We start from the raw sequence: 17,522 nt of genomic DNA, 5'->3' as shown, positions 1-17,522 counted from the left end.
CGAATCGTTGCCACATGTTCTATTCAAATTCTATAATAAAGCTAGAACGATGTATAAAAGAAATTAAGCAAACAAAACAAAAAAAGAAACAGTTTTTCACAACGATTCGACGATTGAGTATTTCTCATTCAATTAATTCAGTTCTCACTTCGCGATAAGACAAAAATACATAAAGACTCAAAATATTCGTATTAAAAATTAAATTATTAAAAATTAAGTAAATCTTAAGCACTTATTTCCTCGAAAAAAATTCCAGAAAGGATTAAGCATGATATCGCAATAATAAATGAAGGCGTTATCTTTGTTGTTGCGAAGCTGCGTTTCTCTAGATTGGCAACAAATTCACACCTCTGCTGTTTCAAATGTAAACAAGCAATGGCCGCCATCAAAAATTCTTTGAAATATGCTGCCTGAAACTTTTCGCGATTACAATACTTCCTTTTTACTTCGTACAAAGAAGTAAAAAAGTTGTTTTGAAAATTCTACTTTTACTATACTTTATATAGCACCTAAAACTCTAATATCAGCATTGTCTAATATCAGCACTCTAGTATCAGCATTGTTCTTCGGTAGTTTAATGCCAGTAACTCGTGACACATAAACAAGGTGTATAATATAATGCTTCAGAAAAACTGGGAATGAGAAGGCATAATTACGCACACGTAAACATTCTTCGATGGATACAACGGTGTCTATCGCAAGTACTTCGACAAGAATATCGCGAATGAGAACTGCTTGTGAAACAAACGCAGGAATAATAGTTGTGGTAATGAAATTGACCAAAAAAACTCCAAAATTTTAAAGCTGTAATTAAAATAAAATTCAAAACGAAACATGGCAAACAATAACGTTTCAGAAATATACCTTTTAAGTTCTCAGACGTTTCAAATATTAGTTTGATTGTTATGTTAATAATCAGTTGATTGACGTAATGACAAGAGTTGAAATACAAAGGAATTTGGCATATCGATTCAGCTGTCTAAATAAAGTACTAATTTTACAAATGCGTTTCAGGTTACGCATTGCCGTTATTCGTTCCACGTACTTATTTAAAAATAAAAAACGTACTTAGTACAATATAATTTTTATTAATTTAGAATATATAGGCGAATAGTTTTGTAATTCTTTAGTGCGATATTTTTATTCATTATTAATTTTTATCAGCTTACATCTTGTATTCTTTGAAACGGTCTTTCGACTCTAAGAAAAAAGAATATTGCTTCGATCTGTAGAGTCCTTAGGTTAATTGGAAGCAGAAAAGATGAAAAATATGCAACCACCTTCGCCGGGATTCGAACCACGGACCTCTAGAATACCGGCCCAGTGTGCAGAACCACTACACCACGAAGACACACTAAGGAAGTGGGAGAAATACATTATATTCTCCCCTTTTTAAACGACGACTAGGGTTTTAGGGGACCTAGTCGCCAAATCCTGGGTGTGGAGAATCATCATCCACAGCCCTTTTTTAGTTCGGGCGCCACTGTAGAGACATTAGGTTTCTTTGGAAGCAGACAAGATGAAAAATATGCAACCGTCTTCGCCGGGAATCGAACCACGGACCTCTGGAATACCGGCCCAGCGTGCTACCGTTACACCACGAAGGCACGCTAGGGAAGTGGGAGAAATACTTTATAGATATAGCAAATTATGCTACTAAAAGTAATATAAAGAGGTAATTTAAATGTAAGTATGCATTAACATACATATTAAGTATGTATTAACATTGCGTAATTATTTTACAATGTTATTCATCATACTAAAAATAAAAGCCTTTGAAAAATGGAAAAATTACAAGAAATGATTTAATTATAGAACAATTATTAGTATTCCATAATTGCGCAATTTATTATTTTTATTTATTAGCCCCAAGGGTCTCGAATTATTGATCTCGAAATGGGATTTTGCATTGGTTCGCTATAAGCGTATCACTTTTCAAATTATTGCCGCCAAATATTATCGACCTGTATCATTTAAAAAAAAAAATTAAATGAGGTGGTGTGGTGGTGTATTTAATTATGGCAAAGCACACTAGGGCTATCTGCCTAAGGGGAGGGATGCCGTTGTGGAGGACTTTTTAAGGGAAACTGGCTCGTATACACGTTACGGGAAAACTACGAAAACACCCATGCAGCCAGCCCGTTCGCGGGATTCGAACCTCGGACCGAACTACCAGTGTTTAGCGACCTTACCGCTCGGCCGCTGGTGGGCCTAAAAAATTAAATGAGGAAGAATCTGCATGTATGTATGTTCCTGGCATTGTGAACAAACGACGGTTTCTACAGCCATCAAATTTTGAATGCCCCCTGAACAGTACACCTGGAAGTCGGAATTTTGAATTTGTTTTATAATTTTTTTTTCAAATTCTTAAAAAACTTTAATGAATCTTTGATCAACAAACTAAACGATGTGAAAGCGAGCAATGGCAATACTGTTCGAAATAAAACAGTTTTATCTAAAGCTCGCGAGGCTGTTGCTATTCAGAAAAATGTAAGATATTTATTTTTCAGTTTTAACTAACAAACTCAGCTCTATTAAAGCAATATGTTTACTGCGACTGGAAATAAAATTGTTTTATCTTTCGCGCACCAGCGTGTTGCCATTTAATAAAATCAAAGATATTTTCAAATTTAATCTGGAGTTATTGAGTAAAAAAGTAAGAAGTTTAAAAACAATAAATACACTTCTTAAGAATATTATTTTCTACATTTTAATTTGTTATTTTTTTAAACCTGATTGATTTACATAACCTTGTATTAAAATCATAAATTGTCCAACTAGAAATATTCAGTATATTAAATTACACTATCTAGAATCATTAAATATTTTTCTTTTTACTTCCTTGTACGAAGTAAAAAGGAAGTATTGTAATCGCGAAAAGTTTCAGGCAGCATATTTCAACGAAAATATCCATTTTGACCGCTATCGAATGCAATTTAACGATGTTTTTGCGTCATATCTGTACGTAAGGACAGAATAAAAGACCCGTTTCCTCCAAAAAAAAAAAAGTTATAAAACTGCTTTAAAATTAATTCTGAAGAGAATTTTTCGTGGCGTCTGTACGAACGTATGTACGTGCATACCTATCTCGCATAACTCAAAAACGAGTAGCCTCAAAACGTTGCAATTTTATATATAGGACTGCTATAACATGTAGATGTGCACCTCGTATTTTGGTTGCAATCGGCCGCACCAAACGTATATAAATATATTTATATATATACCCGCTCTGTTACCCGGCTCAGTGATCTCAGTTTCTTTACTCTTATATGTTTGTAAATTGTACATTTTTTGCTTTAAAAATGATTGAATTATGTTGCTTTTAACTTACGGTTAAGGTTTTTATGCCTTTAGTAAGCCTGTATGCAATATTTTTAGCATTATCAACAGTTTTAAAGTTGTTTAAGTGCCGCTAAGACTTTTTTTTTTTTTTGATGGCGGCCATTGATTGTTTACATTTGAAACAACAGCAGACTAGTTGATTTGTTGCCAATCTAGAGAAACTTAGCTTGGCAATAACAAAGATAACGCCTTCATTTATTATTGCCAATTAAATCATGCTTAATCCTTTCTGGAATTTTTTCGAGGAAATAAGTGTTTAAGATTTACTTCGTAATTTTTAATATAGATATTTTGAGTTCTTATGTATTTTTACCTTCTCGCGAAGTGAGAACTGAATTCATTGAAGGAGAAATACTCAATCGTCTGTGAAAAACTGTTTCTTTTTTGTTTTGTTTGCTTAATTTCTTTTATACATCATTCTAGCTTTATTATAGTATTTGAATAGAACATGTGGCAACGATTAGATAATTCCATTCTTTAAATGATATAAATTTTGTGTATTATGAGTTATAATATGAACGAAATATAATACTGTTAAATGAACCTAGCGCCAGAGTGTCGCTATGGTGAACAAATACTAGAGTGAATTTTAAAGAATGCTTTTATTCTATTGTGGTTTATGCGCTGTCGGCGAAGTAGATTTAATTGAATCCAATAAGTTTAAATGAAATGAAAGAAAAAATGCGTATAATTTTATATTCCGTACAAGGAAGTCATGTGGTGTACACATCAGATTTTTTAAGGTAATTGTTCAAGGCGTCTAGTTTTTAAAGAAATAATATTGCGATGGCAACCTCTAACACTCTATTGGGAATTCTAAAGATGGCTATTTTTATTTTGATAATGAATTAAATTTTATGTGGCGTAAGTGCAAAGAATGCGATACTTAAGAAATAAAATTAACGCATTAAAAAGTTAATAAAAACTTAAAAATTTTTTTGTAAGTTATTTAGGCGACAGCTAAAGTCTGAAACCTTTCAATAATTTTTTATTAATTTACTTTTTTTTCCCATAAATACGAAGCAATAATTTCCCTGTGAAAGGGAATAAATGTGTAATGTGTAATATATGTGTAATAGGAAATATTAATGGGAAATAAAAATTAAAAGAAATCGTAAATTTTGTACGACTATGAATATTAAATTATTTTAATTGATTTCTCAAATTACAAAATCGTTGCATTTTTATTTATACCTCGAAAGGAACCTTCGGAGTGTTTATTGCTTTCAATTTGCGCATTTTCTGTTCTGGTAAAATAGAAAATTTGCAAACTGAATAAATATTTTGTGAGAACCACTTGCTTATCTTCTAAGTGACAACTGTACGTGTAGTAAGTACACAGGAGAAGGGTTAAAAGAACCCTTTTTTAAACGCTTTAAAATTCACAATGTGTCGACTTGATGCTAACACACTACGCTTCAGTCGGACTGTAACTCAAATCATAACAACTAAAATAGAAATTCGAAGATATTAACAAGGAGTGGAAATAAGTAAAAATGTATGCCATTCCATAATACTGCATCGGGAATTCTAATCTATATGCTGTTGTAAAAAAAATTCTTTTTGCCATAAGTGCGAAGAAAATGGTGCTTAATAATAAAGCTAAAAAGAGAAGAAAAAGGTGGGTTAGCAGGAGCAAGGGTAACTGGAGACTGGTAGTGCAACCTCAGCGTTTAAAAAAAAAAAAAAAACAACTAAGAAGCCCTTTTGGGGGCAACCGTTAAAAATCTGAACCCTTTCAGATTTTGCTTTGTTATTATTATCATATTTAGTCTAAAGGGGCTTTGTCCCTGAGGGACTATTGTTTCCGTTTTACGGTTTTGCATCGAATCACGCTGACTGTCCGTTTCACTTTTCAAACTGTTGCCACCCAGTAGCTCGATAAAATTTATTTTAGCAAAAGAAACACTTCCCGATTCTGGAAATTTCCACAAAAATATTCGCACAGCTCTTCACGGTATCACAGAGTACAATCATTAGTTACACATCAAATTGCCAAGAACGTTAAACACAACGCAGTGAAAAGCGTATTTAGAGAGCGAAAGTCCCAAGGGAGATATCTCAGTACTCCGAACTCATGTTGCATTAAACAACGATTGAGAAACTGATGCTCACTCTGGTCTAATGTAGTTTTCCTCCCGACTCCGAGAAATCACTAATACTTTCCAGTTCTGGAAATTACTGGAGGACCGAATACTGTTACAGTTACACATGTAGATTAATTACATTTTATAAGATATTTCTCCCGCTTTCTTGGCATGCCTTTGTGGTGTGGTGGTCTGCACGCTAGGCGCGCATTCCAGCGGTCCGTAGTTCGATTCCCGGTGAAGGTGTTGCATCTTTTTTATCTTGCCTGCTTCCAAAATACCTGATGTCTCTACAGTGACGCCCGAACTAAAAGGATGGTGGATGATGATTCTCCCCACACAGGATTTGGCGATTGGGCTCCCTAAAAATCCCAGTCGCCCTTTAAAAGGGGGAGTATATAAGGTTTTTCTCCCGCCTTCTTGGCATGCCTTCGTGGTGTGGTGGTATGCACGCTGGGCACGTATTCTAGAGGTCCGTGGTTCGATTCCCGACAAAGGCGTTGCTATTTTTCATCTTTCCTGCTTCCAAAAATAATACCTAATGTCTCTACAATTTATTCAATTACAATACCCGTAATAAATGGAGCGTAGCAAAATGTAGCCAAATTGTTGCCAAGTTTGGCGACTTCTAGCGATTCATCGCCGAATTTGGAGAGAAAAATTAGTTGCCAAAACTGTCCCCAGTTTGACAATATTTCTCCAATTTAGCGAAATTACCATTTACTCACTGTTAAACAGACATGCCCTTGAATTTTTATTTTTCCAGCAGAACATCTTCTCTTTGAAGCATTTCATGTTACATGATACAAAAAATACTACCATTTCATTAAAATTATTTATATATGTAAAACTTTGTAACAATATGTTCTTCAAATTAATAATCTGGCAAAATTTTCTTTCAATAAAAAGCTTATTGCGGATTTCTTTTAAATGTGGTGGCCATACCCTTACTAAGTTTTTGCTTTTTTGTTTGATATTGAATGTTAAGAGAACTGGTAATTGATTTATTACGTGTTACTGCTTCTCAGATAACTTCTTATGTATGAGTTATTGAATTTCCTGTGATCAGGTTTAATGGTATATTAGTGCAAAGGGGCAATTTGCCCAGAAGGACTATTAATTCCGTTTTGGCATTTTCCGTTGATTCACTATAAACGTTGATCCACTTTTTAAACTGTTGCCACAAAATATTAGAGACCTGTATTATATTTAAAGAAATTAAAATAATGAATAAGCTGCATAAATGTATGTATGTTTCTCGTATTGTGATAAAACAAATGTACCTAGAGACATCCAATTCTGAATAACGTACATCTCCACCCGAATATGGGCATCTGGAAACCTGAATTTGGAATTTCTTTACTATATATTTCATATTTTGTAATACTTCAGCGAATTTTTGATTAACAAACTCATCGATTTCAAAGGGAACAATGACAACACTGTACGAAAAAAAAAAAAATTATCTCCAGCGCGCGAGACTGTGTATCGGAAATTCTAAAGATACGGTCATTTAAAAATTGATTTGCGGTATTGCTGTTGAACTGAATTTTATGGTTTAAGTGCGAAGAACATGATATTTAATAAATAAAAGTAACACACAAAACATTAAAAAAAGTCCCTTTGGGGGGGGTTACAGCCGAAAACATCGCGGACGAAAACGTCGCGGAGAAAACAACGCAAGGCAAAAACGTCGTGCTACAAAACATCGTTGGAGAAAACATTGCAAAGAGAAAACATCGCAGTTCTAAAATATCGTGGTACAAAACATCGTCGTCGAAAATAAAGCGGTTCGAAAGCTTCGCTGTTTAAAAATATCGTCGTCGAAAATATCGTGGTAAAAATTAAAGTGTCTACAAATCATCGCATGACGATAACATTGCAGATATGCTTTTTTCAGGTTTTAATAATTGTAAATCGATATTCCCATAATGATTTGTGAGCGCAAGCTGTGAAGAAGTATAATTTTTACTTTCACAATTTTATTAACTAATAAATTTTTGCTGAAAAAATAAGACGAAAACTTAAGCATAGAAAATCAATGCAACTTATAGCACTTAACAGAATTTTAAACCGACATAGTTAACTAAAAAAGGCCATTAATAAATCATTTTTATAAAGGTCTTACTGATAATTTTTCATGAAAAATATAATCTATAAGTTGCATTTAATTTTCTATGCTTAAGTTTCCTTCTTACTTTTTTAAGCAAAAATTTATTAATTAATAAAAAAATGTAAAAGTAAAAAATTATCCTTCTTCACATCTTGCGCTCACAAATCATTATGGGAATATCCATTTACAATTATTAAAGCCTGAGCATGGGCGTTATTGGAATTGTTATCGTCCTGCGATGATTTGTAGACCCTTTAATTTTTACCACGATATTTTCGACGACGATGTTTTTAAACTGCGAAGTTTTCGAATCGCTTTATTTTCGACGTCGATGTTTTGTACCACGATGTTTTAGAACTGCGATGTTTTCTCCAACGATGTTTTGTAGCACGACGTTTTTGACTTGCGTTGTTTTCTCCGCGACGTTTTCGTCCTCGATGTTTTTGCCGCGATGTTATCGGCGGACACCCTTTGGGGGTAGTATAAAATCTGAAAGCTTTCAGATTTTTTTAAAAGTTATTTTAAAGTTAAGCTGTTTATAGTGTTGAAGGTATTAGTTGTGCGAATTTTGGTTTTCAGATAACTACGTTCTATAGATTTTCATTAGATATAGCCATTTTAGATGTGAAAGAAAGAGAAGTTTTTGAAAAATATTTAGCTTACTTTGCAAATATTAAAATTAATTAGTTTAAAGATCAATCACTAGACTCAATATTTAGGTATTTTATACAACTGCAACACCCCCTATAAGGGAGAAGTTTTAGTTAGTCCGTTTCCAGCCAAATTTAGGCTGAAATCTACGGAATGATGATTTCCTTATATTTAATTTATTAGCAGTATTTTACCTGAAAGTCTACTCTTAAAAATAACTGTAACCGAAAAATTAAACTTTCTTTCTTTTGATGTGATTCATTTAAAAACTTCTTTTTATATAAAATTTTGAAGATTCAAATAATTTTTCGGAAAGAGATGGATGATGAAAACATAATCTTTTCCAAAACAAATGTTAAAATTAATAGAACTCTTTAGCATTTCTTAATGATAATAATAACAATAAACGAGTCTTCTAGGAAGCACTGGGAAGTTTTGAAAACAGGTGGCGCTAAGGTAGTCTATTCTGTAGCGCTGTGTTTAAAATTTTTTACAAGAGAGCATCACTTGGATGTTTGGCGTAAGTGACTGGGTAAGATATTTGTTTTTATGCGTTTTAATTTAGCTTTCTGATTTCAACTGATCTTTGTTTTGGTTTGAATAGCTGTGTTTTCACTCGTTATTATCTCAATTTTCTAACTAAATACCTTCTGAAACGTTTTGAGTCATCTTAAGTAAAAGTTTTTTTAGGATATGTGCGAATCAAGAATCATTCCGCTGGAAATCTATTTTTTTAAATCTTAGTGATTTGTTTAGTAAATATAGTTATGCATATTTTAACGCATTTTGTTTCAAAAGAATAAATTGAATTTAATTAAATAAATTTAATTTAAATACAAATTTAATTAAATAATTCTTTGCGCCATTGCTGCAAATAATGAAATTTAAATTTAAACAAATTTAAATTTAAACAAATGCGTATAAAAGTAAAAAAGCAAATTTAAAGCCAAAATTTAAAAAAAAAAAAGATTTAAAGCCAAAAAATTTTTTTTAAAAATTAGAAAAATGTGCAAACATATAAAAGATTTAATTCTCGAACTAATCTACAATATCATTTAAATTCAGAAGCATAAGCAAATCAGGTGCAAAACCAATCCATGAAAATAAATTCACTAATTTAGCAAATTAAAATTAATCCAAACAATTTTTTTAAAAATGCATAAGTGAATGACTGTTGAGCAGGCAGGAGACAGACTTATCAAGGGGAAGTTGCCTCCAAACCTAACTCTCCAATCATTCAATTCGTGTTTCCTCATTCATGCAGGCAAGGGTCAAAACCAAAAGTAAAAAGTGAAGAATGTCCAAAAACAAATACCAATAAAGTGATACCCTTAGAAATTAGGATTTAAAGTTCTAAAAGGAAAATACTTTGTTTAAATTTTAACGCATTTTAATATTATCAACATATTTTTATTTTTATACTTTTATGTTGTTCTCACTTAAGCTGAAAAGATAAATATCAACAAAATATGAAATATTTTTCCGTTTTAGACGTTTATATTTTATCGAAAGTTATTAGATTTAATTGTAGGAATAATTGCTTTAATCGCTCTTAATTTTGTTCTTACATACCTGTTATAACTTGATCACATTGTTTCTTATTATAGCACCACCTTAATTATTTATGTATGAGTCATTTGTATTACTTTTTGCTCTTATCCATAGGGTACACATTAATAGATTACTTATATAAAAATGCAAGTATAATGAATCCACTCTAAGACGAGCACCGCAGCTCTAGAATATTTTGGTCTTTTACGGAGGTAATCCTCTCAGAGAGGAATGTTCACTATCGATATTTTTTCTTATTCTAAAAAAATGTGATCACTTATAGAAGCAATCTTCTTATAGAGGTGATTATAACGAGAGAGTTCACTACATTTAGAAATTTGTCTGCTCTAAGAAATAAGGAAAATTTTGTAGGTATGTATGTTCATCGCATTGTGAAAAACCTACATCCACCAAATTTTGAACACACACGACTTTTCGTCCGAATGTAAGCACCACCAAACCCAAATTTTGAGTTTCGAACTTTTTTTTTTATTTATTTCTTATTTTGTGCAAACGTAATGAGCTTTTGACTAACAAACTCGATGATTCAGATGTAATTTGCTGCACTCGACAAAGATATTTAGCTTTCAAATTTAATTAATAAACTTGGGGAGTTAAAAGAAATGTGTTGCCATTGTCAGAAACATTATACTTAAAGTTTTTAGCATTAGTGCGCTGTAGTTAGAGGGTAAGATGTATAATTTTTCTTTCAAATTATATTTGTCTGTAACGTTTTTTTTCCAATGGCGGGCACTTGTCTATGTCGGCATCGGCCACTTCCTAGGCCAGATGTGGTGATTTCTTTATTATGGCGGCACCTAATAGGTGAGACACCTTTGCCTCCTATGAAGGGACGGACAGTTTTACATCCACGCTTTCTCTGGGGTTCGAATCCGGGCCCTTCGGTATCTTTTTGTCTGTTAACTAATTAACAAACTAAGCGATATTTGCTGCTATTGCTCTCTTGTCTGACCCATAGTCAGCCCAAACCCACAAAATTCCTCGTGGCAATTAACGCAAGTTTACGACTGTCTTTGGCAACAGCTTTGAGCACCTTACAGGTGACAGCGCGATTTAACACAGCTCTGCCCCCAATTTTGATGGAGAGCACCCCGGGGGGACGGGTCCGATGGTCTCCTCTTCCCCTACCAACAACATCTCTAGAGAACTTTCGGCTCGCCGCAGATTTAGAGTGCCCCATGCCTCACGGGCACTATACATTTACAAACATCTATGCCTTCTCCGGGAATCGAACCCAGGCTCTTCGGCACGGAATTCACCACCGCCACTAACCTTTATACCGATTGGGCGGCACTAAGCGATGTAAAAGTAATAAGCGCAGTTTTTCATCTATATTATTAGTAACTTCTAGATGGATCCCTGAAATTACCCGAAAATCATTATACATTTTTTTTTTTTCATTTTTATAAAGCGGCTGGCAGATCAAAAAATGAAAGTCTGCCTTACAATTGTTGTTAAAGGTAAAATATCGCAGATTTCCCCTCATGGTCAAGGGCATATCAAATGTTATTCCTTGGGCAAATATTGATAAAACGTTCAGAACAAGGATACGTCTTCACTGAATTTTATTTGTCTTAAATGATGTCTATATTCCACGAATTTCTGTGTTATTTCAATTAACTCTCCACCTGTTTTCATATAACAGGCGGTGTATAACAGGAGACTGACTTCTCAGAGGAATTGTGCTTTCTCATAACGCAATTCTATTATTACTTGTATGTTTTTTCATTGGAAACAGTAGGGCATCTTCACAGTTATTGATTCAGGCACTCTATGCAGTCCTAGATCTGAAATGAGGCTTAGTTACATAATGGAGTCCAAAGGAAGTAGCAAATAAAATTAGTGACACTTTTTTAAAATTGAATTTCCCGCATGTGTATTTCAAAGAAGAAACGTGACATCTGTACGTAAGGACAGAATAAAGGAATCTTTTGTCCCAAACGAATTATAAAACTGATTTAAAATGGATTCAGAAGAGATTTTTTCGCGGCGTCTGTACATAAGTACAGACTCTCATAACTCAAAAGCGAGTAGCCTCAGAACGTTGAAGTTTTGTATATAGGACTACTATAACATGTAGTTGTGCACCTTCCTTTTTGGTTGTAATCAGCTGCACCAAAAGTGTATATATATATACATATAACCCACTATGTTCCTCGGCTCGGTAAGCTCAATTTTTTTATTCTTATATGTTTGGAAACTGTGCATGGTTTGCTTGAAAAATGATTGAATTATCCTAGTCTTATCTTCCGGTTAAGGATTTTATGCTTTTAGTTAATCTGCATGCAATAGTTGTAGAATTATCAAATATTTAAAAGTTGTTTCAGTGCGGCTAAGCTTATTTTTTTTAACCATAGCAGCCATTTTTGGTTACATTCGAAACTCAGCAGAATGGGGAATTAAGTCTTTCTGCAATTTGAATGTCTTTTTGCCGTTGCGGCCAAAACGAAACTCAGGTTTTTGCAACGAAAAATCCGTTTACCTGCCGGCTGGCCGAATTGCTTGTTCTTACAGGTGACAGAGCGATTTAACACAGCTCTTCCCCCAATTTTGACGGAGAGCACCACGGGGGGGGGGACGGATCCGAGGGTCTTCTCTTTGTAGAAAGCGTAGAAAGTGTAATTTTAATTGTAAAATTTGTTTTTTAAAATTGTTTTAACTATATTTATTGTTTTATGTTTTTCTATTTCTTTCTTATTTTTTATGAACATGTTTTGAGTTTTTATGTATTTTGCCTTGCCGCGAAGTGAGAACTGAATTAATTGAATGAGAAACCTATCTGTAATGAAATTCGAGGAAATGCGTTTAAATGAAATGCAAGATGGAAAGATGCGTATAATTTAATATCCCGTACAATGAAGTCGTGGTGTACACATTAGAATTTTTATGATTTAATTGTGGCGTTTTGGTTCTTCTTGCCAATACCTTAATGTTGAGAACGATGAAGATATACTAGGAAATTAGCGTGCTACCAGAAATGTGACATCATTATGTTTAATGTCCTTTTCTGTAACAGCACAGTGTGGTCATTAAAAAAAAAATGCCTCGATATCCGAACCCCTAGCGGCCTATCCGCTAAACCAATAGAAATGAAATTTCAAATATTGTTATTATGCGCTCGAGATTGTGATGATTTAAAACAAAAGAGCTCTAACGGTTACAGTGAAAAAAAAATCGAAATTTTTGAATGGCCCACCTTTTTTTTTTTGATTAGCGCAGTGAAAAACTGTAAACAGTGCACGTATGACGAAAATTTCCGGCGTAGAGAATGTCTGCAAAGAAGAGCCTTATAAATGACGAATGACAATACAAGAGAGGAGAAAAGGGGGAGGGAGAAAAAACTTTTATGGGAATTTTTCTGTTGAATAATTAATTAGATAACGGGACATCATTCTATTAAAGTAATATTATTTATATTTTATGGTAAATATCTGAGCAAGTACACTGCAAAATATCTTTGCTATTAAAAAAATTACATCTTAAACATTTATTTTCTTACTTCTGTCGTCGAGATGACATCCGATCTAAGGCCTGCGGAATGGATTAATATCATCTCCAGGAAAAAAAAAAAAAGAGCGATCAACATGGTGCACAAGTTCATGCTTCGTTAGACTCTTTCATTATTCACAGTGATTTTTATGTTGCTGTGTGTGTTTAGCGTATTTTGACATTTAGCATTTGGGAGAAAGGGGATATGATAGGATAATAAAATAATAAACTTAAAAACGAAAGGATTAAATAATAAATTAAAAAAGACAAAAAACGATAAATAAATAACCTTAAACCATAAAACCATAAAATTCAATAACCATAAACCATAAAACCATAAAATTCAATTCAGCAGCAATATCCCAAAATAATTTAAAAAAGAGAATATCTTTAGAATTTCGGATACACAGTCTCGCTCGCTGGAGATATGTTTCCCCCCGTACAGTGTTGCCATTACTGGCTTTAAAATCATTGAATTTGTCGTCAAAAATTCGTTAAGGTTTACAAAATATGAAATAGATAATAAAAAAAGTTCAAAATTTGGACTTCCAGGTGCCCATATTCGGGTGGAAGATTACGTTATTCAAAACTGCATGGCTCTAGGTACCGTTGTTTTGTCACAATGTAAGGAACATGCATACATTCATGCAGATTCTTCATTATTTAATTTCTTTAAATATAATATAAGGAAGTAATATTTTTTGGTACCAATTTGAAAAGTGATACGCGACATTTTGAGTCGATTCATTATAAGTCGAATTTATAACGAAATTTATAGCCCTTGTGGCCAAATTGATCCTTCGGACTGTTAATTCAGAAATAAAAATTATAATATATAGAAAAGATAACATCATTTTTATAATATACGTAGATAATTTTTAAGAAGATTTTCTTATATTTTAATAAGCCCGTTACTGTAAATACTTCGCAATTTTGGAAAAACTGCGTTTTTGCACAAGTTAGGGAATCACGAAAAATTTCATCAGAATCCATTTCAAAAATCGCCCCAAAAAGGCTTCACCAATTTTTGACTCTTCGTGATAAGATTTATTGTAAAATTAAATATTACTTGACAGCAGCTTGGAAATTAAAATAACTGCATTCTAAGCTTCGTAGCTCGACAGTTTTTGGCCAGCCTATCGACAGTAGCCGACGATTTATGACGTCATAGTCCATTTAAGATACATCCTGCTTTTACACATTACGATTTCCAAGTAGACGATTTCATTTTACTAGAAGCCCTATTCGGAAATGATTTAATTTTTCCTCTCCAGATTAATCACTCCTCGTGCCCCTCGAATTGTCTGTTCAGTTGAGGTGCGAATCATTCTAGGATTCAAATCCTAAAGTTTAACTCAGATCGTCTAAGTCAACGCAAGAAAGTGAGTATTATTCTTTCCGTTATCCTTTTTAAAATATTCGGCTTTATCTAAGTAATTCTTGAAATTCATATTTAGTTGATCTTAAGATGACTGAAATTATATATCGCTGAACTATTAAAAATAAAGTAATTGCGACTGATTCTTGAAGAACGCAGTGATAAGGAGCATAAGGCTTCCGCGCATTGCTCAAAAGAATAACTAAATTATTGTTTCTCGTACTGTGATAAGACAACGGTACCTAGAGTCATCCAAGTTTGAACAACGTACGTCTCCATCCGAATATGGGCATCTGGAAGCCCAAATTTGGAATTTGTTTTATTATCTATTTCATATTTTGTAAAGCATTGTTTAAGTTTTTACTTAAGAAACTCTACGATTTCGAAGCGAACAAGGGAAACACTGTACGAAAAAAAAAAAAAAAATATCTCCAGTGCGCGAGACTTTGTATTGGAAATTCTAAAGATATAAGTATTTTATGATATTGTTGTTGAATTAATTTTGATGGTTTAAGTGGGAAGAATATGGTATTTAATAAATAAAGGTAATACACAAAACGTTAAAAAAAGACCCTTTGGACGTAATATAAAATCTGAAAGCTTTCAATTTTGATACCTTGTACGAAGTAAAAAGGAAGTATTTTAATCGCGAAAAGTTTCAGGTAGCATATTTCAACGAAAATATCCATTTTGAACGCTATCGAATGCAATTTAACGATGTTTTTGCGTCATATCTGTACGTAAGGACAGAATAAAAGACCCGTTTCCTCCAAAAAAATTATAAAACTGCTTTAAAATTAATTCTGAAGAGAATTTTTTGTGGCGTCTGTACGAACGTACCTATCTCGCATAACTGAAAAACCAGTAACCTCAGAACGTTGAAATTTTGTATATAAGACTACTATAACATGTAGATGTGCACCTCGTATTTTGGTTTCAATCGGCCGCGCCAAACGTATATAAATATATTTATAAATATATCCACCCTGTTACCCGGCTCAGTGATCTCAGTTTGTTTACTCTTATATGTTTGTAAATTGTACATTTTTTGCTTTAAAAATAATTGTATTATGTTGTTTTTATCTTCCGGTTCAGGTTTTTATGCTTTTAGTAAATCTGTGTGCAATATTTTTAGAATTATTAACAATTTTAAAGTTGTTTAAGTGCCGCTAAGCCTATTCTGATGGCGGCCATTGCTTGTTTACATTTGAAACAGCTGAGTAGGGAATTTGTTGCCAATCTAGAGAAACGTAGCTTCGCAACAACAAAGATAAACGCCTTCATTTATTATTGCCAATTAAATCATGCTTAATCCTTTCTGGAATTTTTTCGAGGAAATAAGTGTTTAAGATTTACTTCGTAATTTTTAATGCAGATATTTTGAGTTTTTATGTAATTTTGCCTTCTCGCGAAGAGAGAACTGAATTCATTGAAGGAGAAATACTCAATCGTCTGTGAAAAACTGTTTCTTTTTTGTTTTATTTGCTTAATTTCTTTTATACATCATTCTAGCTTTATTATAGTATTTGAATAAAACATGTGGCAACGATTAGATAATTCTATTCTTTAAATGATATAAATTTTGTGCATTTTGAGTTATAATATGAACGAAATATAATGCTGTAAAGTGAATCTAGCGCCAGAGTGTCGCTATGATAAACAAATACTAGAGGGAATTTTAAAGAATGCATTTATTATATTCTGGTTTATGCGCTGTCGGCGAAGTAGGTTTAATTCAATCCAATAAGTCTCAATGAAATGCAAGAAAAAATGCGTATAATTTAGTATTCCGTACAAGGAAGTCATGTGGTGTATACATCAGATTTTTTTTTATTTGTTTTTTTTTAGTACAGAAAAGGAGAGGAAGGCGGCAGCGGATTTCACTGAGGATTATCTGAGGATAACTTGTTCGTATTTATGCTACACATATTGTTGGAAATAGCCAGTCCATTCGCACTCGAGTCTGGGTAGAACTGCCAGTTTTCAGCGGTCTTAGTCAGCCGGCTACTTCAAGTGCGTTTAATTCATAACCCAGTTGTTAGAACGGAAGATTACAGGTAATGTAAATAGTTGATTGATACGTACTTTTAATTCATAAATATCAGATACTGCATTCCTACAATAAAGCAAGCTAGAGAAGAAAATAATAAGCAGAAAATACGTTTGTAACATGAGCTGTTTTATTTATTGATACCTTTAAATGTCATTTGCTTACAAATTGCTTATATCTGTAACTGTATCAATATTGTTATACAGGATAAAAGCATTACAGATTCATATTATTATTACTAGTGGCATTACGAATTGAAACATTTTGAAACAGAATCATGTACACCATACCCACAAAATTCTTTATACGGCTATAAGGTCAGCTTGATAACTCAGATGCTTTCATTACCTTTCGTTATATATCTCAAATTTCTATTTTCTTCGACCTTCCAGCATACCTTCGTGGTGTAATTGGAAGCATATTTCTTCTCCTCCCCCAAATGGTGCGCACTTGTCTATAACGGCACTTCCCACTCCTAATTGTTCCCTAACCACTATACCGTCTGGGCGGCGGAAGCATATTCAACGCGTCGAGGTTCGAGTTCCTGCAAAGGTATTGCACATTTTTCATGTCCCCTGATTAAAAAAGCCTAATAACTTTACACGGCTTTTCATTTCGCAATTGTGCGTATTTATGTGCTTAATTGGGTCGGTCTGTTATGAATGAACATGTTGCAAAAGTATGCTAACATTTATGTATTCAGTATCCAGGTCACGTTGCATTTAGTACTCATGTGCACGCCTATTAAGTTCTCGGGTACTTATGTATTAAGTGGCATTTACGTATGTATGTATCTATGTGTGTATACATGCGTTTGTTGGTCGGGTTGTATTATGAACA

General features: G+C 33.2%; 1 protein-coding gene across 10 annotated transcripts in view; it reads left to right on the top strand.

Moving 5' to 3' along the window:
• Positions 1–17,522, top strand: part of LOC118191481 (zinc transporter ZIP10-like) — a 166,003-nt gene that overhangs the window by 69,805 nt on the left and 78,676 nt on the right. For 5 of the 10 annotated variants that reach the window (XM_085821234.1, XM_085821235.1, XM_085821232.1 and 2 more), the window contains one exon: positions 16,481–16,689. The exons of 2 other annotated variants lie outside the window; for them this stretch is intronic. The gene's annotated coding sequence lies outside the window, so the exon portion shown is untranslated. Of the gene's footprint in view, positions 1–11,649; positions 11,930–14,496; positions 14,637–16,480; positions 16,690–17,522 lie in introns of those variants that run through there. 3 more of the 10 variants (XM_035362280.2, XM_035362283.2, XM_035362282.2) reach the window with 3 other exon arrangements.

This window comes from Stegodyphus dumicola, chromosome 7 (genome assembly GCF_044657685.1).
Source record: "Stegodyphus dumicola isolate Sdum_Otavi_A_Nest chromosome 7, ASM4465768v1".
Taxonomy (NCBI): domain Eukaryota; kingdom Metazoa; phylum Arthropoda; class Arachnida; order Araneae; family Eresidae; genus Stegodyphus; species Stegodyphus dumicola.
The sequence above is the reverse complement of the archived record's forward strand: the minus strand, read 5'-3'. Positions and strand labels throughout refer to the sequence as shown.